Here is a 26,443-nt window from a genome sequence, read left to right as displayed (position 1 = left end):
TGTACTTGCAGCACATGCAGTGCCTATGTAGTTTTGCATGGGCACTGCATGTGGTGCAAGTAGATAGGGGATGCTAGGGGTAGTAGTCCTGTTGACTACCTCCCCTAGCATCCACTATGTACTTGCAGCACATGCAATCCCTATGTAGTTTTGCATGGGCACTGCATGTGGTGCAAGTAGATAGGGGATGCTAGGGGTAGTAGTCCTTTTGACTACCACATGCAGTGGCTATGTAGTTTTGCATGGGCAATGCATGTGGTGCAAGTAGATAGGGGATGCTAGGGGTAGTAGTCCTGTTGACTACCACCCCTAGCATCCACTATGTACTTGCAGCACATGCAGTGCCTATGTAGTTTTGCAGAGGCACTGCATGTGGTGCAAGTAGATAGTTGATGCTAGGGGTGGTAGTAGTAGTCCTACAAAAAGTTAACTCGATTTCCAAAAAATTTTTTGGGCCAAAGACAAAAAAATTATAATTTCAAGATCAGGGAAAGGAACGTAAACCTAAAGAATTTTATACCATAATGTCAAGTAAGTATAATTTGTCTTTTTTTTTTTTTGTATTAATAAAATTTAATAATGATAATTTGATTAATATATTTTTTTCTACAAGCTCAACATCTTCTACTGATGCCGGGACCTCTCCTCCAAGACGTCGGCGCAGACATGAGGTAATTTTTTTTTTAAAGCATTCTGCATTTACATTATGAACGCATTTTAAATTTTCATTATTTTTATTTCATAGTCATCATCTGTGGAGGAGAGGCCTCGCGACACAGAGCCTGCTGCTGGAGAGGAGGAAGTTGGTGGTGGAGGACATGAAGCGGTAATTTTTTAATTTTTTTTAAAAAAAATTTTATCTCAATATTATTATTTCTCTTTTAAATTTTTATTTATTATTGTTACAGGTCGCTAGTCCCGTTGACTCCAATAGAGGTCGTCAATCTCAAGCCAGAGGAAGTCGGGGAGCCCGCGGTGGTCGTGTTCGTGTGAGTATTTCCTAGAGGAGTATTTTTAATTGCAAATCTGTTAAAAGCATTTCTGTCACTAGGTTTGGGCCTATAGAGATAGGGACCTGCACGGCTAGATCGCCGCTAGCATGTTCGCAATATATCTGTCCTATAGGGCTGTGTGTTTTTAATTGATTTTAAAAAGTATTTTATTGATATGTAAATGACTGTTGAATGTGTCCAAGGGGCTGCACTAACCTTCCTTGTGTGCAGTGCCGGTATAGTGTTCCTTCCCTGTCCTGACATCAGCTTCATGCAGAGAACAGCGCATGAGCGACACATTCAACACTCATTTACATATCTAAAAAATTATTTCTTTTTTTAAATTTAAACCACACAGCCCTATAGGACACATAGATTGCGGACATGCTAGCGGCGATCTAGCCGTGCAGGTCCGTATCTCTATAGCCCCAAACCTGGTGTTAGAATCCCTTTAAACATTAGATATTAATTTATTTTATATTTTTTATATGTTTTTAGGGTTCAAGACGCTCCACCAGAACGGATGAGGAGGAATTTGGCAGTTGTATAATTGACAATGAACTCCTCATCCAGATGGTGGAGGACAGACCACCACTGTGGGACCACACGGACCGCCGCCATGCTGACCATCATGGTACCCGGCTCCTCTGGCTTGAGATATGCGAAGTCTTGGTGGCTAATTGGGACGACCTCAATGAGAGTCAACGGGAGGAGTGCCGTAAGTATACTCTAGTATAATGCACATGTGTACTTTTCATAAAAAATTGGTTTTGTGTCTGGTTGAAGTTTGTCACTCACTGCTACCTATAGTGAACATCAATAATTTTTTTATTGTTGTTGTAGCAGGTTCAAACAAATACTAAACCATTTCCGATGTCAGAAATAAAAATTATTATAATATAAATTTTATTTATTTTTTCTTCCCGACAGGGACTACAATCCTGGTGCGGTGGCGGTCAATGAGGGACCGCTATAAGAAGGACTACAACGAGGAGGTCAAGCGCCCGAGTGGTTCGAAAGCAAGCACAAAGCGGCCGTACCGGTATGCGGCCGCATTAAGTTTTCGCCGTAGAACCCTACAGCTGCGAAGGTAAGCTCTAATCTTTATAATAATTATGAATACTAATCTCCAATCTATGTGTGTGGCCTAGCCAGACTGTCATTTGACACTCTGTCTGGGACATTCACATATAGTTCCCTATTTGACCATTAATTATTTTTTTTTTCCCTTTTCAGCACATCTAGCAGTACTTGGGCGCACCAAGCTCCTCGTGAAGTCCTTCCAGAGGCCGGAGCACAAGAGGCGGTCCCCGAAGAGCCGCCCACCGCGGGTCCCTCACTTCCTACTCCAACAGCTGGTCGGGACCTCAATGTTCCCCTACCTGTGCCCTCTGGCGACGCAACAATGGCCACAATGGCACCACTTTTTGAGGCATTGATGCGTCGCCAGAGGACCGGTAGGAGCCGTCAGGCGGACTACGAGGATCTCACAAGGCTCGTTTACGAGTCCTTGATGGGATATACCAATAGAATTGCAGCTTTGGAGGAACAAGTGCGACGTCTGCAGGAGGGGGCGGTGCATACGTCGCAATTGGGTCCTGTGCATCACTATTGGTATTCGTTGCTCCCCGTGATGGAACGATTTACGCCCGACCAGTTGTTTGAGGCCCGAAGACAGGTGGACAGTGTCTTGTGGCAAGTTCAGCACCGCCCCACATCCTATCCCCAATCCATGTAGGAAAGGTCTTTAAAAATGTCCAATCGCCAGTGGAGCGACACAAGTATGTGTCGCACCTCTGGCGTTGGTCAGATCACTACATAATAACAGACCTGATAAAATCTACCTGCGCCAGCGGAGCGACACAAGTATGTGTCGCTCCTCTGGCGTTGGTCAGATCACTACACAATAACAGGCCTGATAAAATCTACCTGCGCCAGCGGAGCGACACAAGTATGTGTCGCTCCTCTGGCGTTGGTCAGATCATTACACAATAACAGGCCTGATAAAATCTACCTGCGCCAGCGGAGCGACACAAGTATGTGTCGCTCCTCTGGCATTGGTCAGATCACTACACAATAACAGGCCTGATAAAATCTGCCTGCGCCAGCGGAGCGACACAAGTATGTGTCGCTCCTCTGGCGTTGGTCAGATCACTACACAATAACAGGCCTGATAAAATCTACCTGCGCCAGCGGAGCGACACAAGTATGTGTCGCTCCTCTGGCGTTGGTCAGATCACTACACAATAACAGCCCTGATAAAATCTACCTGCGCCAGCGGAGTGACACATACTTGTGTGGCTCCTCTAGTGATATAGAAGATTGAAAATGAGTATATAACAACACAATAATATAACATCAGTGTTGAAAACAAAGAATGTATTTCTCTTCTATCGTGGTATATAATTAAAAATTCAAATACTTTGAAAAACAATATTTATTCAAACACAAATCCTATTTAAAAGTAATACAAAAATCTGTAAACCACCAAATAAACAGAAATTAACAGTAATTCAAAATTAAATCCAAAATGTTTATACAAATCGGTCCTGCCAGTCCACCCTTCCTGCCTCCGAGCAAAAATAATCTGCAAAACAGTCTCTCATCCGTGATACCGCAACACTTGACCGTGGTCCAAAACTTTCAATGCTTGCCATCTCGCTGTCCTCCGGTATCTGGTCCAAATTGAGTGGTTCCTTTTTAAGGAGGTAGTTGTGTAACACAACAGCACACTTTACAACCTCATCCACCGATTCCACCTTCATATGAATTGGTTTTGTAAAAATTTGCCATTTTGCAACCAAAATTCCAAATGTACATTCAACCATTCTCCGAACCCTGGTCAAGCGGTAGTTGTATGTCCGTTTCGTTAAATTTAATCCGCGGCTTGAATAAGGTTTAAGAAGATTTCCACACATTTGGAAGGCCTCATCACCAACCAATACAAACGGCATGGGTGGGGCATCAGTACCTGGCAGTGGTTGAGGCTGAGGGAAATCAAATTGTCTGTTATATAGACTCCGTCCCATATAAGAATTTTTAAAAACCATTGAATCGTTGGTGCGTCCATAGGCCCCTACGTCGACGGCAACAAAACGATATTCTGCATCAGCGATAGCCATTAGAATAATAGAAAAATATTTCTTATAGTTGTAAAACTCTGATCCGGTTCCTTGGGGCTTGATTATTCTTATATGTTTCCCGTCTACTGCACCTATGCAGTTGGGAAACTGACAAATTTGCCAATATTTTTCAGCAATTTCTTTCCAATGCTGTCTAGTTGGATGTGGAATAAATTCATCATGAAGTTGATCCCACAAAACACGGCATGTCTCCTTCACAATAATTGAAACAGTCGATATGCCAAGGCGAAATTGGAAATGGAGTGAGCTAAAACTTTCTCCACTTGCAAGAAACCTATAGAAAAAACCAATTTTATGTATTTAAAAAAAATATATAATGTACAAGGTATATCAATTAGACACAATTCTATGTGACAATTTATTAATATTTATCAAGATTTTTTATGTAGACAATAAAAAAAAAAAGGATAAAGGTTTCTTCTCCATGGTGACCTATATTGATCACAGTTCATCTGTCATTATTTGACTATTATATGGATAGAAACTTTAAAAGATGCAGAATTAAAAATAATAATGCTGATCATCACTTGTGGCCTATGCACTTTGTACAATGATCACAGGAAAATAGTAAAAATTTTAAATTTTTTATAGTTTTAGAGAAGCTTTAAAAAATATAGACAGAATTGGTACTATATATAATATTTATCTACTTTACCTTATGGTCAACAACAGGCGTTCTGCTGGGGAAACACAGCGGCGGAAAGTGGTGTCTTGTCTTTGAATGTGAGGTGACACCCGTTGTAAAAGATCATCAAAACTTTCTACCGTCATCCGTAAGTAATTAAAAAATTTGTCAGGATAATTCCTCAATTCGGGAAACAGAGTTTCGAAAACTCCCCTTCTTATTCTTGCAAAGGTTATTGGATGCACCCAATAGCGACGCTTTCTACGCTGTCTGTCTCGAAGACGTCTTCTCCAGCGCGAAACCAGAATAAGAGCCTGAAATCCAAAACTAATATGGCCTGGCATCATCTTTGCACTCTGCAGAAGGAACTTCTGAGTGGTAAATGACCTTGTTTTTTCTTTTATAGCCACTTGTAGTATTTGCTTACCACTTGTAGTATTTGCTTAACAGATTAAAATCTTTTATCTCTGAAATTTGAATAACGGATCCGTCTTTCCGTTTACAAACGGAAGGAAACGGAACAGACGGATCCGCTATTACGACGGATCCGGCAGACGGATCCGTCGAAAAGTGTATGCCGGATGCAACGGAATGACGGATCCGGCATAAAATACTATTGCCGGAACGACGGATCCGTTGCATGAAAAATATCCGGTAATCTTGACTTTGACGGATCCGGCGGTCAATTCCGGCAACGGAACTGCTTGCCGGATCACTCTGCCGCAAGTGTGAAAGTAACCTTATAATGAGCATACGGGTAATGAGATTTTTTTTCCGTTCAGCCTCTGGGCTGAAAGAAAAAATGAACGGCACAGATTTCTTCATTCGCATCGATCAATGTGGATGAAAAAATCTCTGGCAAAAAAAAAAAAAGGAGGGGAAAGGCGTCTGCCAGGACATAGGAGCTCCGCCCAGCATCCAAACCCACTTAGCTCGTATGCCCTGGCAAACCCGATTTCTCCATTCACATCAATCGATGTGGATGAATAAATCATTGCCAGGATTTTTATTTTTTATTTTTTATATACAAAGTGTTTGCCAAAGCATATGAACACCGCCCCTCAGCTCATATGCCTCCTCAAACGTATCTTGCAGCGCCGCATACACCGACTTTTGTGTAATCTGACAGCAGCGCAATGCTTCTGTCAGAATGCACATCAGTGCTGCAGCTCGTTCATCGGTTGGTCCACCTAGAAGGTAAAAAAAAAAAAAAAACATGAAGCAACGCAATAAATTTATTAACATTAAGTTTATATAACATTTGAACGGAACATTATCTTTTATAAACTTTATTTAACTTTTTGAACAGAACATTAACTTTTTTGCTTACGGGTGATTATTTTTTTAAATTTTTTTTTACCTTTTATAGGACAAACCTCTCCTTCCCCATGGGACAATGTGCAAAGCGCAAATCGCCCAGAGATGTGGCAAAGTACATTATGCACTTTGTCCCAGGTGAAAGGAGAGGTTTGCAGAAGCTGTAAGTGAAAGGGCCCTAACAGCCCTGTGTGCCTGTCCTGTGTAACGCAATCCCTATGCTAAGTGTACCTGTGTGTGGTACTTCCGGAAACACTCCCCTAAGCATAGGGCAAGGTGGTCAGGGCAGTCAGGACAGAAATAGCGGGTGTCACGCCTTATTCCACTCCTGCTACAGACACAACATTTTTTTCGAGGTGGCTCTTGGGTTGAGGTACCAGAAACGACACTGGGGAAATGTCGCTCGTGTAGACGGCTCACTACACTGGTGGTTGGGGCCACGGAACCTCCTGGATACAGGAGGTTCTCGATGATCTCTTCCTGAAATTTGAGGAAGGATCCTGTTCTCCCAGCCTTACTGTAGAGAACAAAACTATTGTACATCGCCAATTGAATTAAATATACAGACACCTTCTTATACCAACGTCTGGTCCTGCGGGAAAGTACAGTCAGGTCCATAAATATTGGGACATCGACACAATTCTAACATTTTTGGCTCTATACACCACCACAATGGATTTGAAATGAAACAAACAAGATGTGCTTTAACTGCAGACTGTCAGCTTTAACTTGAGGGTATTTACATCCAAATCAGGTGAACGGTGTATGAATTACAACAGTTTGCATGTGTGCCTCCCACTTGTTAAGGAACCAAAAGTAATGGGACAGAATAATAATCATAAATCAAACTTTTACTTTTTAAAATTTGGTTGCAAATCCTTTGCAGTCAATTACAGCCTGAAGTCTGGAATGCACAGACATCACCAGACGCTGGGTTTCATCCATGGTGATGCTCTGCCAGGCCTCTACTGCAACCGTCCTCAGTTCCTGCTTGTTATTGGGGCATTTTCCCTTCAGTTTTGTCTTCAGCAAATGAAATGCGTGCTCAATCGGATTCAGCTCAGGTGATTGACTTGGCCATTGCATAACATTCCACTTCTTTCCCTTAAAAAAACTCTTTGGTTGCTTTTGCAGTATGCTTTGGGTCATTGTCCATCTGCACTGTGAAGCGCTGTCCAATGAGTTCTGAAGCATTTGTCTGAATATGAGCAGATAATATTGCCCGAAACAATTCAGAATTCATCCTGCTGCTTTTGTCAGCAGTCACATCATCAATAAATACAAGAGAACCAGTTCCATTGGCAGCCATACATGCCAACGCCATGACACTACCACCACCATGCTTCACTGATGAGGTGGTATGCTTAGGATCATGAGCAGCTCCTTTCCTTCTCCATACTCTTCTCTTCCCATCACTCTGGTACAAGTTTATCTTGGTCTCATCTGTCCATAGGATGTTGTTCCAGAACTGTGAAGGCTTTTTTTAGATGTCGTTTGGCAAACTCTAATTTGGCCTTCCTGTTTTTGAGGCTCACCAATGGTTTCCATCTTGTGGTGAACCCTCTGTATTCACTCTGGTGAAGTCTTCTCTTGATTGTTGACTTTGACACACATACACCTACCTCCTGGAGAGTGTTCTTGATCTAGCCAACTGTTGTGAAGGGTGTTTTCTTCAGCAGGGAAAGAATTATTCGGTCATCCACTACAGTTGTTTTCCGTGGTCTTCCGGGTCTTTTGGTGTTGCTGAGCTCACCAGTGCGTTCCTTCTTTTTAAGAATGTTCCAAACAGTTGTTTTGGCCAGGCCTAATGTTTTCGCTATCTCTCTGATAGGTTTGTTTTGTTTTTTCAGCCTAGTGATGGCTTGTCTCACTGATAGTGACAGCTCTTTGGATCTCATCTTCAGAGTTGACAGCAACAGATTTCAAATGCAAATAGCACACTTGAAATTAACTCTGGACCTTTTATCTGCTCATTGTAATTGGGATAATGAGGGAATAACACACACCTGGCCATGGAAAAGCTGAGAAGCCAATTGTCCCATTACTTTTGGTCCCTCAACAAGTGGGAGGCACATATGCAAACTGTTGTAATTCCTAAACCGTTCACCTGATTTGGATGTACATACCCTCAAATTAAAGCTGACAGTCTGCAGTTAAAGCACATCTTGTTCGTTTTTATTTCAAATCCATTGTGGTGGTGTATAGAGCCAAAAATGTTAGAATTGTGTCGATGTCCCAATATTTATGGACCTGACTGTAAATAAAGAGCCAACATCTGGTCATTGAAGTCCACCCCTCCCAAGAGTAAATTATAGTCGTGGACCGAGAGGGGCTTTTCAATGACACGGGTTGCTCGTTCAATTTGGATTGTCGTGTTTGCGTGAATGGAGGAGAGCATGTAAACGTCACGCTTGTCTCTCCATTTCACCGCGAGAAGTTCTTCGTTACACAAGGCAGCCCTCTCCCCCCTTGCAAGACGGGTGGTAACGAGCCGTTGGGGGAAGCCTCGGCGACTAGGTCGCGCGGTGCCACAGCAGCCAATCTGTTCTAAAAACAAATGCCTGAAGAGGGGCACACTTGTGTAAAAATTGTCCACATAAAGATGGTACCCCTTGCCAAATAAGGGTGACACCAAGTCCCAGACTGTCTTACCACTGCTCCCCAGGTAGTCAGGGCAACCGACCGGCTCCAGGGTCTGATCTTTACCCTCATAGACACGAAATTTGTGTGTATAGCCTGTAACCCTTTCACAGAGCTTATACAATTTTTGACCCCATACCGGGCGCGCTTGCTTGGGATGTATTGTTTGAAGCCAAGGCACCCGGTAAAATGTATAAGGGACTCGTCTATGCAGATGTTTTGCTCTGCAAATTTGGTGTTAAGGTGGTCTATGAGGGGCCGAATTTTGTGGAGCCGGTCAAAAGCTGGGTGGCCTCTGGGACGAGAGGTGCTGTTGTCGCTAAAGTGCAGGAAACGCAGGATGGTCTCAAATCGTGTCCTGGACATGGCAGCAGAGAACATGGGCATGTGATGAATTGGGTTCGTGGACCAATATGACCGCAATTCATTTTTTTTTTCTCAGGCACATGTTGAGGAGAAGACCCAGAAAAGTTTTAAATTCGGAAACTTGGACGGGTTTCCACCGGAAAGACTGGGCATAAAAGCTTCCCGGGTTGGCGGCTATAAATTCAGTGGCATATTGGTTTGTTTCTGCCACGACTAAGTCCAAGAGCTCCGCAGTCAAGAACAGCTCAAAAAACCCCAATGCTGATCCGATCTGAGCTGTCTCAACCCGAACTCCAGACTGGGCGGTGAAAGGGGGAACTACTGGTGTGGCTGAAGTTGGGGTTTGCCAGCACTTCAGGGACTCTAGGGGCTCTACGGGTCTGTCTGTGCGGTGGCTGCGACAGGGGAACTAATGCACGTGCCACCGTACCAGCTTCAACTGCCCTTCTGGTGCTCGCCACTTCACCCTGTTGTATGGCAGTGCTGGTACTAGGTCCAGGATGGGCTGCACTGCTGGTGTATGCCTCACCACGTAATCCGACAGCGCCAGCCCCACTCTGCTGCCCTTGAAGCGGATCCTGCACAACCTGTGGTCTAGCAACACGGGGCCGGGTACGCCTGGTGGTATCAGGGACCTCAACCTCCTCGTCCGAACTTTGGGTCAGACTGCCACTGCTTTCTACAGGTTCATATTCTGACCCACTGGATTCGTCAGATGAGGGTTCCCATTCCTCATCCGACTGGGTCAGAATCCTGTAGGCCTCTTCAGAAGAATACCCCTTATTTGCCATTTGGTCAACTAAATTTAGGGGGTATTCCCTGAGACTACCCAAGAAAAAAAGCAAGCCTGTCTTACAAATGGGAGATTAGAGGTGGTGCGGAGAGGAAGAGGAAAGGGAGACCCTTCGCACACGTTTAAAGAAAGAGAAAACACATACTAGGCGCCAAATCCCTTAGTCACTATTCGTGATAAGAATTCTATTTAGTTCTTTTTAGTATGTATAAAAAAAGAGAGACCTTCACCTGGGTCTAATCAGGCATAAGAGCTTAAAGTTTAAGCAAACAACAATCCCTCCAGTGGTGATGTTACAAAGTGGAGATTGTAAAATCAAATGCACTCACTTCACAGGGGGGGTAGTCACCAAAAAAAACTCAAGACACCTGGGAATTATTTCCCCCCCGGCTAGGATCGCATGTAGAAATATAAATAACTGAACGCAGCCTACACAAGTGGCTTCTGGTCAATCACTTTAATAATACGTGGCTCAACGCGTTTCGAGGGTCTGAAGCCCTCTTCAGGAGAAATAAAGGAGTTTAGTTACAACAGAGAAAAAAAAACTGAGAAAAACAGAAATGCTAAATGAATAAATAGATAAAAAAGTAGCATAAATATACAAAATTATATGTGTATATATATATATATATATATATATATATAAAAAGAAATAAGCACACCGCAGCACATCCATCTGGTGAAAAGTAGTGGGATCCTTTATTCACCCAGGTAGCGACGTTTCGGTCCGCTTACTGGGACCATTTTCAAGCAATGCATACATTACAATTGTGGGTTTTTATATGGTCATCTCAATTTGCATACATAAGTGATACTTAAACAAAATAGTGAAAATAAAATAAAATACGTTGTGAGTAAATACATCCGAACATCATATAAAAAAGACAATGCGATCAAATACATGAATACATATAGTTCAGATATAAAGAGCCATCAGTGCATAAAATATATAATTATAACACTAAAGTGGTAATCAAAGTTAAATAATTGTCACCTGTAAATGTGACGTTGTAAGAGGGCCTGGTATGGAATCGGGCAAGCTCAAGTTGCAGGTGGATACAGGATTCTGTGCTGTGTCTCGTGGATGCGGCGCCCCGGAACTAGATTTGCGCATGTCCGTGACGTCATTGGAAAAGCGGTCACGTGTTCACAATAATGTGTCACATGATCGTCGCGTCACCGGCACTATAGACAAAATGCTTCAATATCAGTACAGAGTAACATCTACGGTCAAATGATATTCAGGAAGCTTTTCCCAGGGTACAGAATCGGGCGATGTGCTATCAAACGGTGCACTATCACTCGGATTATGTAAATGAGGGAGGAGGGGACAGCATCTGCTGATACCCTAACATTCCCTACATTAACCCTTACCGGGTAAAAGACTTCTAAAATTGACCATAACAAAAGAAAAAAGCGCATACAAAAGACGCATTCATGTAATTACAAAAGAAAAATGCAATATAGTCCGGGATGAACCGCGCATATCCAGAACATCTGTCCTCCTGCTGAGTTCAACCCTTCCATCCATAGGTCCTATATGTGAAATAGAAAAGTGAAAAATGTGAATAAAAAAATATATTATCCAAATATATTAAAAAGAGGTATGAGCGTGATGTGAAAAAATGCTTAACCTTAGAATTACACTCTACAACTTTGGTAGAAAATGTCAAGACGAATCGCATACCCAGTGGGATGCGTACACAGCCAAGATCATCTATGCATTCGCATGACTTGGAGTTCCGCGCCAAATATGAGCACATTTCCAACAAATATGCGTTGGATTTAATGTTACTCAACATAGAATTTATGCGCAGAGATTTGATCTCCACAACAAACAGCAAAATGGAGGAGGAGGCCACATTAAAGGCCATTTTGTCTACACAGGACTTTGATGATTATATCAAAAATTTTCAACCTCACCTGAACAAATTAAAAAATGAGATCCAGGAAACAAAAAGAGCCAAATGGCAACGGGACACATTAGATTACTCTACGGGACATGTATACAACTGGACAGACGGGAACCGATTCAATCAAACACAAGGATCCAAAAGACCGAAGAAAAAGGATGACTCTAACATCACTGCTACTTTTTTAGGACTTCCTACAACTACAGCAAGAAAGCCACAAGAAGGGGCGGTCGGAACAGACACCGATACCGTAAAAACAAGGAGTCAGAAATCCTTGCGAAAGACCAATGCCTGACTGAACAGACTGTGGTAAATATATCTTCACACATTCTGACACCTGTACAATTACAATTACTAGAGAAGGGTTTAAGTTTTTGCCCCGCTAGTACCATTAACTGGTTTGAGTTGGAGGCTGATTTATTGTATTTTTTCCGACTGATTAAACTTAAAATTCACTTTCAGGATACTCATGGTACTGCTGTTAAATCTATGCATGAATTATGTTTATCTGATTGGGGGTTAAAACTCAAAAAGGATTTTTCCCCCCAAATATCCTCTAAAGCCTTTGATGTATTTTCGGATGCAGTATTGCGAGATATACAGAAGCTAAAACAATCAGGGCTCTGTGACCGCATTCAGCATCCGAACATGACTAGACAGGAATTGCAAGCATTAAATCAATTGATCCATGACCACTCCCTCACCATCAAATCTGCTGACAAGGGTGGTGCGGTAGTGGTCATGGATACTTCTATGTACATGGCAGAAGCAGCCCGCCAATTGTCTGACCCTGCAGTATATATCAAACTCCAAAGAGACCCCAAATTTGATATCCAACGTGAATTAAAATCGTTGTTATATACATATACACAAACAGGCCTGATTGACGAACAGCTGAACGAGTTTTTGCTTATAGATTTTCCAGTTACTCCCTTATTTTATTTGTTACCTAAGATCCATAAAAGTTTACAGTGCCCACCCGGCAGACCTATTGTTTCTGGCCGTGGTTCTCTTCTAAGTAATGCATCTATTTTTCTAGATAAAATTCTTCAGGAATATGTAATTACATCAAAATCTTATATTAAGGATACTACGGATTTTCTCGGCAGGTTAGCAGACGTGACGATGCCGGAGGACGCCATTTTGGCCTCCTTCGACATCGTCAGTCTGTATACCTCTATACAACACAACATCGGTTTAGCAGTGGTAGAATCGGCCTAAGCACAGTCTAACTATTCTACTGAGGCTCAAACTTTTTTTCTTGGACTGTTACGGCTGATCCTGTATAATAATTATTTCCTTTTTGGTGATGATTATTACATGCAGGTCAGGGGGACGGCCATGGGGACGAATGTGGCCCCCACGTACGCCAACATGGTCGTCTCTCATTTGGAGGAACAGCACGTCTATGTGTCCCACCACTTCAGCTACGTGCTGAGGTGGTGGAGATACATAGACGATATTTTCGTCAACTGGACGGGCACAGCTGCCGAACTACACATGTTTCACACATACCTGAATAGTTTGGTTCCGGATATACAGTTCACTTTGGAAAGTTCCACCAGTGAGCTGCATTTTTTGGATGTTAATATCAAACGTGTTGGTACATTGCTAAAAACTGAGGTCTATACGAAGCCTACTGACCGCAACACCGTCCTGAGGTATGACAGTGCTCATCCCCGGACGATGGTGCGGTCATTACCGTATAGCCAATTTACTAGAGTCAAGAGGATAGTAAGTGATACTAATACGCTTGATAGCACTTTAGAAAAAATGACACAATCATTCAGACAGAGACATTATCCAATATCAGTCCTACAACAACAATTGAGCCGCATCAACCAGAGAGAAAGAAGGGATCTTTTTCATGGTACAAAGAGGGACCAATCTCAAAAAATACCCTTCGTTTCCACCTTTTGTGAAGCCAGTACTCATGTAGGTAAAATTATCAATAAACACTGGCCAATTTTAGGCACTGAACACAAAAATATCCCTGAATTATGTAATAGACCTATAATGTCATACAAGAGAGCTAGCAATCTTAAGGATAAACTAGTCAAAAATGACATAGGCTCACAAAAGGGTGTACATCAGTCATTTTTAGCTCCCAAAAAGTGTGGCAGTTATCCGTGCCTTCACTGTGTAAACTGTAAATACATGGTGAAGGGACGTGATTTTATTCATCCTAATACTGGAGTTTCATATCCACTCAAATTTTACTTAACTTGTGACTCTTGTTACGTTATATACGTTTTATGGTGTCCCTGTAAGCTTTTATATGTAGGTGAAACCACATGTGACTTCAAATCCCGCTTTAATCAGCATCGTTTTTCGATACGAAAAAAGCGGAAGGATTTGCCAGTCTCTTACCACTTTGCGAATATGGGACATGGGGAAAGTGATCTAAAGTTCATGATCCTTGACCATGTCCCATTGCCACGCACAGGAGGTAACCGCATTAAAATGCTTAAAAAGCGTGAATCCGAGTGGATCTTTAAATTACAATCTATTAAGCCGACCGGCCTAAATGTAGAGTACAAACCTTGGCTATTCATATGATGACACGTTCTTGTATCCTTGTCGATCCCAGTAATGAGAAATTTGTTATGTTTTTAACTAAAAATATATTTGGATAATATATTTTTTTATTCACATTTTTCACTTTTCTATTTCACATATAGGACCTATGGATGGAAGGGTTGAGCTCAGCAGGAGGACAGATGTTCTGGATATGCGCCATTTGTATGCGTTTTTTTCTTTTGTTATGGTCAATTCTAGAAGTCTTTTACCCGGTAAGGGTTAATGTAGGGAATGTTAGGGTATCAGCAGATGCTGTCCCCTCCTCCCTCATTTACATAATCCGAGTGATAGTGCACCGTTTGATAGCACATCGCCCGATTCTGTACCCTGGGAAAAGCTTCCTGAATAGCATTTGACCGTAGATGTTACTCTGTACTGATATTGAGGCATTTTGTCTATAGTGCCGGTGACGCGGCGATCATGTGACACATTATTGTGAACACGTGACCGCTTTTCCAATGACGTCACGGACATGCGCAAATCTAGTTCCGGGACGCCGCATCCACGAGACACAGCACAGAATCCTGTATCCACCTGCAACTTGAGCTTGCCCGATTCCATACCAGGCCCTCTTACAACGTCACATTTACAGGTGACAATTATTTAACTTTGATTACCACTTTAGTGTTATAATTATATATTTTATGCACTGATGGCTCTTTATATCTGAACTATATGTATTCATGTATTTGATCGCATTGTCTTTTTTATATGATGTTCGGATGTATTTACTCACAACGTATTTTATTTTATTTTCACTATTTTGTTTAAGTATCACTTATGTATGCAAATTGAGATGACCATATAAAAACCCACAATTGTAATGTATGCATTGCTTGAAAATGGTCCCAGTAAGCGGACCGAAACGTCGCTACCTGGGTGAATAAAGGATCCCACTACTTTTCACCAGACGGATGTGCTGCTGTCACGGATGGTGTACAGGAAACAAGACAATACCATATAAACAATGTCTCTCTGGATCCACAACTAAGGAACAAAGGGAGACCCCTGCAATAGACCTGCCGCTCTCCCTCACTGCTCAGCCTATGCGAACACCCCAAAGGTGGATGGCCGCATATCCACGTTCCTCGGCTATTTATTACCTGAAGACCCTACAATAGTGAAGGGACACGACCACCGGCTCCCTACACTGACACGGAGGGAGTCAGGGTCACCACATCATAATTTCTCTCTGCGGAGGAGAGTTTCTTTGAGAAAAAGGCACACGGTTGCCATTTGGCAGGAGAGGAACCCTGAGACAAGACCGCACCCACCCCTACCTCAGAAGCATCAACCTCAACTATGAAGGGTAACGAAATATCAGGTTGTACTAGGATGGGAGCGGAAGCAAAACTCTCCTTGATATTAGAAAAGGCCTTACGCGTCTCTACCGACCAGGAAGAAAAATCTACCCCCTTTCTGGTCATATCAGTGAGTGGTTTAACAACAGAGGAATAATTCAAAATAAATTTCCTGTAATAATTGGCAAAGCCTAAAAAACGCATCAGCGCCTTCTGATTCTCAGGAAGCTCCCACTCAAGCACAGCGCGGACCTTCTCGGGGTCCATGCGAAAACCAGAAGCGGAGACAAGAAACCCCAGAAATTGGATTTCTGGAACCGCAAACACACATTTTTCCAGTTTCGCGTATAATTTATTCTCCCGCAGGATGAGCAAGACCTGACGTAAGTGTTCCTTATGAGTCTTGAAATCAGGAGAAAAAATCAAAATGTCATCCAAATACACTAATACAAATTTTCCCATTAAATGATAAAAAATGCTGTTGACGAAATGCTGAAAAACGGCTGGGGCATTCATCAAACCAAAAGGCATAACCAAATTCTCAAAATGGCCCTCAGGGGTATTGAAAGCCGTCTTCCATTCGTCTCCTTCTCTGACCCTAACCAGGTTGTATGCCCCTCTTAGGTCTAATTTGGAAAAGACTTTAGCCCCAACAACCTGGTTAAACAGGTCCGGGATCAGAGGAAGCGGATAAGGATCACGAATAGTGATACTGTTCAGCTCCCTGAAATCCAGACAAGGTCTTAAAGAACCATCTTTTTTCTTAACAAAGAAAAAACCAGCGGCAACAGGTGACTTCGAGGGTCGTATGTGTCCTTTTCTCAGACTCTCAGAGATATAAGCCCGCATAGCGACCCTCTCAGGTTGGGAGAGATTGTATAAACGAGATTTAGGCAGCTTGGCGCCTGGGATGAGATTAATAGGGCAATCATACTCCCTGTGCGGAGGCAAACCCTGAACTCCACTCTCAGAGAAGACATCCAAAAATTCAGAGAGGAAAGGTGGTACAGTCTTAGTAGAAACCTCAGAAACAGATGTTATGAGGCAATTCTCTCTGCAAAAGTTACTCCAACCATTTATTTGCCTCGCTTGCCAATCAATGGTGGGGTTATGTTTAGTGAGCCAGGGTAGCCCCAACACTAGGGGAGTAGGCAAACCGCTAAGGACGAAACATGACACATCCTCAACATGAGCATCACTCACAATTAAACGGATATTGTGAACTATGCCCTTTAATGATTTCTGAGAAAGTGGAGCTGAATCAATAGCAAAAACAGGAATATCCTTTCCCAAAGTGCATACCTGGAAACCATGAGTTATTGCAAATTGATTATCAATGAGGTTGACAGCTGCTCCACTATCCACAAAAATCTCACAAAAAATGCTCTTGCTCTCTAGCGCCACCCTAGCAGGCAGGACAAAACGGAACTACAAGCAAACGGAAAAACTTAAATTTCCGCCTCAACCCTGCCAATAGTAACAGACGGAACATTTTTAAAAGATTTTTTACTTTTTGTCTCTTTATTACTCCCAGAAAACTGCCTGAATCTCCTAGAGGGACAAACATTTGCCAGATGATTTATACCTCCACAACAAAAACAAACCCTCCCCTGCGGGCTGAATCTTCTATTGTCAGAGGCAATCAACCCCAGCTGCATGGACTCCTGCTCAGAAGGGGCTGACAGCGACTGAGACCCCTGTGCACAGAATGAGACCGCTGCACTGTCCCGGGACTGAGTATGACAGGAAGGAGAGATCTCTCCTCTCTCTCTAAGACGCCTGTCAATACGAACAGCCTGAGACATAGCAGAATCCAAGGAGGTAGGTCTTTCATGAAAGGCAAATGCATCTTTCAATCCCTCTGAAAGACCATAGCAAAATTGACTTCGGAGTGCAGCATCATTCCAACCCGTATCAGCTGCCCATCTCCGAAATTCTGAGCAGTATATCTCTGCGGATTGTTTACCCTGGCATAACAGACGTAGTCTAGACTCAGCCAGAGCAATACGATCCGGATCATCATATATCTGACCCAGGGCTAAAAAGAATTCATCCACTGAACGAAGGGGCCGTGCCCCCTCCGGCAGCGAAAAGGCCCAGGACTGAGCGTTACCCCTGAGCAGCGATATAATGATCCCCACCCTCCGTTCTTCATCACCAGAAGAATGGGGAAGAAGGCGAAAATGGAGTTTGCAAGCCTCTCTAAAACGCACAAAATTCTCACTACCCCCGGAGAACGTATCCGGGAGCGAGATCTTAGGCTCAGCACAAACTCCATGAACGCAAGCTGAACCGGTCACTTGAAACTGAGAAAAAGTCTTACGGAGATCAGCTACCTCCAAAGAAAGACCCTGAAAGCGTTCAGCCAAAAGTGAAACCGGATCCATGCTTGAGACGGTTTTGGCGGCTGATAATGTCACGGATGGTGTACAGGAAACAAGACAATACCATATAAACAATGTCTCTCTGGATCCACAACTAAGGAACAAAGGGAGACCCCTGCAATAGACCTGCCGCTCTCCCTCACTGCTCAGCCTATGCGAACACCCCAAAGGTGGATGGCCGCATATCCACGTTCCTCGGCTATCTATTACCTGAAGACCCTACAATAGTGAAGGGACACGACCACCGGATACCCTACACTGACACGGAGGGAGTCAGGGTCACCTGGATCCAGAAAAGACAAAATCATAAATACATAAACAGCACTTATCTTGCAAACGAATGACGACTGACGACTGGGAACAGGGAACTGGGAACTGGGAACAGCATGCACACACACTCCAGGAAGTTGTATCAGCCGCACACTACTGCATTATGGGGAGGAACTTAAAGGGTAGCGATCAGTCTAACTGCATGACAGCTGAGATAGACTAACGAGATGAGAAACTAAACCAAAACAAAGAAATTCAAGGAGGAGGATCTGAGAAGCTCCTGTGAGCGCTTCTAAGCTGTCTGGCTGTGACAGCTGCGGTGTGCTTATTTCTTTGTCTATTGACACTTTTGGACCTAGTGTCGACACCGCTGGCACCCAGCAATCTTTACTAGGTGTGCTGCCCTGAATTTGCATTACTTTATATATATATATATATATACACACACACACATACATACCCATACGTACACACAATTGTAAAAGAAAAACTAGCCCCGAGTTCTTCATTGGTGTAATTAGATCCAAAGAATAAATAATAAAAGTATGTATAAAATATGATATATAATAAATTATATAATATAATATAATATAATATAGGGCTTACTAATAATACATACGGATAAAGAGTCAATAAAATAAATGCAATATAATTCTGATGGAGTACTAATGGAAGATAGATGTATATGTATACATAAATGTGAAAACATATGTTACACACCACGAATACAAATAGATTATATAAAAAAAAAATATATATAAAAAATATATATACAGTTGCAAGAAAAAGTATGTGAACCCTATGGAATGATATGGATTTCTGCACAAATTAGTCATAAAATGTGATCTGATCTTCATCTAAGTCACAACAATAGACAATCACAGTCTGATTAAACTAATAACACACAAAGAATTAAATGTTACCATGTTTTTATTGAACACATCATGTAAACATTCACAGTGCAGGTGGAAAAAGTATGTGAACCCCTAGAATAATGACATTTCCAAGAGCTAATTGGAGTGAGGTGTCAGCCAACTGGAGTCCAATCAATGAGATGAGATTGGAGGTGTTGGTTACAGCTGCCCTGCCCTATAAAAAACTTACACCAGTTCTGGGTTTGCTTTTCACAAGAAGCATTGCCTGATGTGAATGATGCCTCGCACAAAAGAGCTCTCAGAAGACCTACGATTAAGAATTGTTGACTTGCATAAAGCTGGAAATGGGTATAAAAGTATCTCCAAAAGCCTTGCTGTTCATCAGTCCACGGTAAGAAAAATTGTGTATAAATGGAGAAAGTTCAACACTGCTGCTACTCTCCCAAGGAGTGGCCGTCCTGTAAAGATGACTGCAAGAGCACAGCGCAGACTGCTCAATGAGGTGAAAAAGAATCCTAGAGTGTCAGCTAAAGACTTACAAAAGTTTCTGGCATATGCTAACATCCCTGTTAGCGAATCTACGATACGTAAACCACTAGAGAAGAATGGATTCCATGGGAGGATACCACAGAGGAAGCCACTGCTGTCCAAAAAAAACATTGCTGCACGTTTACAGTTTGCACAAGAGCACCTGGATGTTCCACAGCAGTACTGGCAAAATATTCTATGGACAGATGAAACCAAAGTTGAGTTGTTTGGAAGAAACACACAACACCATGTGTGGAGAAAAAGAGGCACAGCACACCAAAATAAAAACCTCATCCCAACTGTGAAGTATGGTGGTGGGGGCATCATGGTTTGAGGCTGCTTTGCTGCGTCAGGGCCTGGACGGATTGCTATCATCGAAGGAAAAATGAATTCCCAAGTTTATCAAGATATTTTGCAGGAGAACTTAAGGCCATCTGTCCACCAGCTGAAGCTCAACAGAAGATGGGTGTTGCAACAGGACAACGACCCAAAGCATAGAAGTAAATTAACAACAGAATGGCTTAAACAGAAGAAAATACGCCTTCTGGAGTGGCCCAGTCAGAGTCCTGACCTCAACCCGATTGAGATGCTGTGGGATGACCTCAAGAAAGCAATTCACACCAGACATCCCAAGAATAACTCCTGACCGTTGTGCACGTCTGATCTGCAACTACAGGAAACGTTTGGTTGAAGTTATTGCTGCCAAAGGAGGTTCAACCAGTTATTAAATCCAAGGGTTCACATACTTTTTCCACCTGCACTGTGAATGTTTACAAGGTGTGTTCAATAAAAAACATGGTAACATTTAATTCTTTGTGTGTTATTAGTTTAAGCAGACTGTGATTGTCTATTGTTGTGACTTAGATGAAGATCAGATCACATTTTATGACCAATTTGTGCAGAAATCCATATAATTCCAAAGGGTTCACATACTTTTTCTTGCAACTGTATATAAAGAAATACATATAGAAAAAATGCGCATAACGCATTATGCCTGATTAGACCCAGGTGAAGGTCTCTCTTTTTTTATACATACTAAAAAGAACTAAATAGAATTCTTATCACGAATAGTGACTAAGGGATTTGGCGCCTAGTATGTGTTTTCCCTTTCTTTAAACGTGTGCGAAGGGTCTCCCTTTCCTCTTCCTCTCGGCACCACCTCTAATCTTCCACAGTCAGCAAGGGTAATCTCTGACCCACCGAAACACTTGTGCTGCCTTTCCCGATCCATAGTTGTAGACGAGTATAACTCCTATACACTTATATATATATTTTTCAATATAACTCACCTCCACCCCTTGGCGCCTCTGTTAGCCTCTGCTCCAGGTACTCCTTTTTCGTGTTACCTGGTCCATTCTTAGGACCAGAGAGCTCTAATTGTACCATAATCCTCTTTTTTGTGTATTTCTATATTCTCATTACAAATGGGAGGCTAGCGAAGTACCGGAAGCCGCTGCGATTGATGAAAAATATCAAAACTGATTTTTTTTTTATCGCCGCAGGGCTTGTAAAGTGATTGTGCAGTGATCAAAAAAAACACGCACGTGTGGGCGACTGATCAGGCCTGATCGGGCAAACACTGCGTTTTGGGTGGAGGGCGAACTAAGGTGACACTAATACTATTATAGATCTGACTGTGATCAGTTCTGATCACTTACAGATACTATAAAAGTACCAATGCTGATTAGCGAAACGCTAATCAGCGAATCAGTGACTGCGGTGGACTGGGCGCTAACCGACGCTAACTACCTAATAAAGGGGCCTAAACTATCCTAAACCTAACTGGCAATACTAGTGGGAAAAAAAGTGACAGTTTACACTGATCACTTTTTTCCCTTTCACTAGGTGATTGACAGGCGTGATCAAGGGGCGATCAAGGGGTTAATTGGGGTGATGGGGGGTGATCTGGGGCTTAGTCTAGTGTTGGTGTGTACTCACAGTGATGTGTGCTCCTCTGCTGGGACCAACCGACGAAAAGGACCAGCAGAGGAGCTCAGAAGCCATTTAACACATTATATTTGTGGTCATGGCTACGGCCAAGAGATATCCGAAGAACCCTAGGGAGAGAAACAATGGGAACAACCTAACCGAGCTAGGCGTGTCTTAGCTGACCTGACTAAATGGCTTGTTGTGTGCCCTAAGCCATGATCGTGGGTAGGCCTATAAGTGGGCAAAAACCAAGCCAAGTAGGGTAGAAAAGGAACTCTAATGGCATGCGCAAACTAATCCCCAAGCCAACTGCAAGGCGTCAGGGATCTAGAGCGAAAAATTCTGGGTGTATGAGGCAAGGCCAGAAGGAGACCTACAACCCATCTTGTGGATGACAAGGCCAGAGACATGATGCTCAATATTGCACATTCTGCCCCATCGAGCCGTCATCGAGCCCCTGAAGCCACGGGGCCGAAGCCGTCATCGGACCCCCGAAGCCATGGGGCCGAAGCCGTCATCGGGCCCCCAAAGCCATGGGGCCGAAGCCGTCGTCGGGCCCCCGAAGCCATGGGGCCGAAGCCGTCGTCGGGCCCCCGAAGCCATGTGGCCGAAGCAGTCGTCGGGCCCCCGAAGCCATGGGGCCGAAGCAATCATCGGGCCCCCGAAGCCATGGGGCTGAAGCAGTCATCGGGCCCCCGAAGCCATGGGGCAGAGTTTTTATTTTTTTATTATTAAATTTTTTTTTAAATCAAGAAATTATGTCTAATAAGTGACCCGAATAAGGTGCAGGTGAAATTAAACCATGAGCCTGACCGATGTGGCAGGCGATACCTAAGATAAACTACGTGGCTGAATAACATGCAAGGCGAAATATCGTTAGGAACGAGACCTGACCGACGTGGAAGGTGACCCCCAACATGAATTCAACTGCATGACCTGAAAAGACGAAGGGAAACGTGACAGAAAATGGAGATAATAACGGACATTAACTAAAATGAAACCTAAATAACATAAGTTGGCAAGCAGGTAAAGATGTGAGTCATTCAAAACCAAAAGCATAGCTGCACAGGTGGACAGACAACCATTGGTCGGACCCCTGAAGCCATGGGGCCGAAGCAACCACCAGGGGCCCATGGGGCCGGGCAGCTGCCGGGGTGCGAACCTTAGAATTGAGGACGGCTGGGGAAAAGATTGGGGCTTAACCCGACGGGTTTAGTAATCAACCGAGACTCGATAACCTAGAAAGACAAAGACATGGGGTAAAGCTTCTTAATGAAATGAGGCTGAAATGAACCGCAAGTACTAATCTGTAAAATATAAATGAACAAAAGAAAACTTCTGAAAGGTGTGCCATGGAAAATAGTATCAGATGGCCGTATGACCTACCAATGTCGATGACAATTGTGAAATCCTCTAAGACAAGAGCCACTCCAGCGAGTCCCTTATGGCGGGAGCCATGCGTGCGAGTCCCTTATGGCGGGAGCCATGCGTGCGAGTCCCTTATGGCGGGAGCCATGCGTGCAAGTCCCTTATGGCGGGAGCCATGCGTGCGAGTCCCTTATGGCGGGAGCCATGCGTGCGAGTCCCTTATGGCGGGAGCCATGCGTGCGAGTCCCTTATGGTGGGAGCGATGCCTGCGAGTCCCGTATGGCGGGAGCCATGCGTGAGAGTCTCTTATGGCGGGAGCCATGCGTGCGAGTCCCTTATGGCAGAAGCCATGCGTGCGAGACTCTTATGGCGGAAAAAAGTATCAGATGGCAGTGCGAACTACAAGTGTCAGTGCCAATCGTGAGGTCCTATAAGCGAAGAGCCACTCGTGCGAGCCTCTTATGTTTTTCTTTTTTTTTTAAACCACTTATGCAGCACCAGAATGCCTTGGGGACTCGCATAGCCATGACCCCCTCCAACAGCAAACCTGGGACACTAACCAGCCTACAACCATGTCGTACCCCTAACAAACAAAACAAAACATGAAAAACGGTCAAGGGGCCCCCGGAGCCATGAGGCCGGAACAATCATAGGGCCCCCGAAGCCAGAGGCCCCCGAAGCCAGAGGGATGATGTTGTTGTGACGATAAGTAATTAAAACGTAAGCCGGACCTGACAGGATATGCAGAGGCTTGAATGATTGTATTGGCTAGAAGGTGGCCTAAGGAACATAACTGCTAACAGGCGTTGAAAATATAGACATTAGAAATCCGAAGCACGTGCATACATAACACTAACCACCGCGAACCATAAACGTAAACATGAAATTGAAACAGAGATGGGAGAAAAACAAGAGCCTGAGTCATTGCAAGTTCGCTAAGAGAAGTCTCTTATCGTGACAAACAAATGAACAGCTTGTGAAAACATAGCAGGAAACTTACTCCTATTGGCCGACTGACCTCCGCTGAGGAGCTGTTTGGTGAACTGGGGCAGGAGACCAATCTAAGTAAATACGAACCAGAAGTAAAAGGAGACCAGTCTGAGTGAATATGAACCAGGATTAAAGAACCAGAGCGGTGGGTGCAGACTGCCCCGGTGAGACTATTGAGTAAAACCATGACATAGCAATGAACAGGAGAATGCAGCTTTGAGTGGAAGCAGAGTACAACACATGATGTAACAACAAATGGGTGAATGGAGCTTTGGATGTGAGTGGTACCTAAAAAACATGGGTAGCGCATGAAACCGAGTGTGGTTTAGCGTAGCGCATGAAAAGCATGGTATAAGCAGACGTATGAATGCAATTTGAAAGTGAGCAGAGTATTGACGTGATGTGAAAGCAGACACGTGAACGCAGCTCTAGTAGTGAATGGAGTATAGGACAAGAAATAAAAGCAGACATGCGGCGCAGCTTTGGATGTGCACGGAATATTAACTTGATCTGACAGCAGACATGGAAAGCGGCTTTGGTGAGTGGGGTATACGACCTGGTGTAGCAGTATAAGTGTGAACACAACTCTGGGTATAAGCAGAGCATGAAATTTGGTATAACAGCAGCTCTGGTTGTGAACGGAGCATAACATAGATGTAACAGCGACATGAATGCAGTTCTTGAAATGGGCCTGGAAAGAACCTGCAGTAGTATAGGACGTGTGAACGCAGCTCTGGGTGCAAGTAGAGTAAACCCGATATACCGATAGAGTGGGGTATGGCAGAGACTTATTCTAACAACAAAACATGACATATAGCGTAGTATCAGCAGCGGCTGAACCTGACGGTCCAGTTGTCACCCAACATTTAGCTTGTCCTGGGCGATCCAGGTAACAAGACAAATGACATGGCATGGTATCTGCAGTAGCTGAACCTGGGCGATCCAGGTGACATACAACATTTAACGTGGCCTGGACGATCCAGGTGACATACAACATTTAACTCGGCCTGGACGATCCAGGTGACATACAACATTTAACTCGGCCTGGGCGATCCAGGTGACATACAACATTTAACGTGGCCTGGGCGATCCAGGTGACATACAACATTTAACGTGGCCTGGACGATCCAGGTGACATACAACATTTAATGTGGCCTGGGCGATCCAGGTGACATACAACATTCGACATGGCCTGGGCGATCCAGGTGACATACAACATTTAACGTGGCCTGGGCGATCCAGGTGACATACAACATTCGACGTGGCCTGGGCGATCCAGGTGACATACAACATGTAACTCGGCCTGGGCGATCCAGGTGACATACAACATGTAACTCGGCCTGGGCGATCCAGGTAACAAGACAAATGACATAGCCGGTATCTGCAGTGGCTGAACCTGGGCGATCCAGGTAACAAGACAAAAACATATAGTATCAGCCGTGGCTGAACCTGGACGGACAAGGTAATATGCGGCCTGTGCACCTGAGAACCCACGCCTGTGGGTGAGGCTGTGGCTCGTATATGAAGGGCCTCCGCCCCTCCCACAAATGCAGGCTGACTAATCAGCCTTACCAACTTATAAATATAATGTGTTAACTGGCTTGTGATTTGATTTTTTGAAAATCACCAGCCTGCCAGCGACGATCATTGGCTGGCAGGCTGGTGACGAAATACTCCCCTAACTTTTGCCGGCCCGCAATGCGCATGCGCGGGCCAGCTCTGCCCAGCGCGTCCAGGAGGAATAATAGGGCCGCCGCCAGGACGCAATCCTGCGTACAGCGGTCCTGAGGTGGTTAAGGACTATTGTGTGTGGCAGCAGCAATATCTTTTTTTAGTGCAAACTGCGCTAGATAGCTAAATCTTTACAGACCCAAAAGTCCTTCTAAGGACTATTGTGTGTGGCAGAAATATCTATTTTTAGCGCATTCTGCGCTAAATAGCGTACAATAGTTAGGCCGCTGCAGACAGCGACATTAGCTGTGCAACATCTCCAGTGTAAAGTGTGTGCATCCAAAAAATATCTGACATGCAGTGTACTTTTTCCGCAGATGGTGTCCGTTGCGGACAGTGACATTAGCTGTGCCACATCTCCTGTGTAAAGTGTGCACATCCAAAACATATCTGTGACATCCAGTGTACTTTTTCAATAGACGGTGTCCTCTGTGGACAGTGACATTAGCTGCGCCAGATCTCCAGTGTGCGCATCCAAAAATGTATCTGTGATATCCAGTGTACTCTTTCAATAGACAGTGTCCGCTTCTGACAGTGACATTAGCTGTGCCACATCTCCAGTGTAAAGTGTGCACATCCCAAAAATATCTGTGACATCCAGTGTACTTTTTCAATAGTTGGTGTCCGCTTCTGACAGTAACATTAGCTGCGCCACATCTTCAGTGTAAAGTGTGCGCATCCAAAAAATATCTGTGACA

At 43.8% G+C, this 26,443-nt stretch overlaps 1 long non-coding RNA gene across 1 annotated transcript; it reads left to right on the top strand.

Moving 5' to 3' along the window:
- Positions 1 to 898: 898 nt before the first annotated feature.
- On the top strand, positions 899 to 2,006 carry LOC120997226. The gene is made up of 3 exons (XR_005778128.1): positions 899 to 989; positions 1,491 to 1,710; positions 1,923 to 2,006. It is a non-coding gene; the product is annotated as an uncharacterized LOC120997226 (long non-coding RNA).
- The last annotated feature ends 24,437 nt before the right edge of the window (positions 2,007 to 26,443 follow it).

The sequence above is a fragment of the Bufo bufo genome, chromosome 4, assembly GCF_905171765.1.
Source record: "Bufo bufo chromosome 4, aBufBuf1.1, whole genome shotgun sequence".
In the NCBI taxonomy this organism is placed as follows: Eukaryota; Metazoa; Chordata; class Amphibia; order Anura; family Bufonidae; genus Bufo; species Bufo bufo.
The sequence above is the reverse complement of the archived record's forward strand: the minus strand, read 5'-3'. Positions and strand labels throughout refer to the sequence as shown.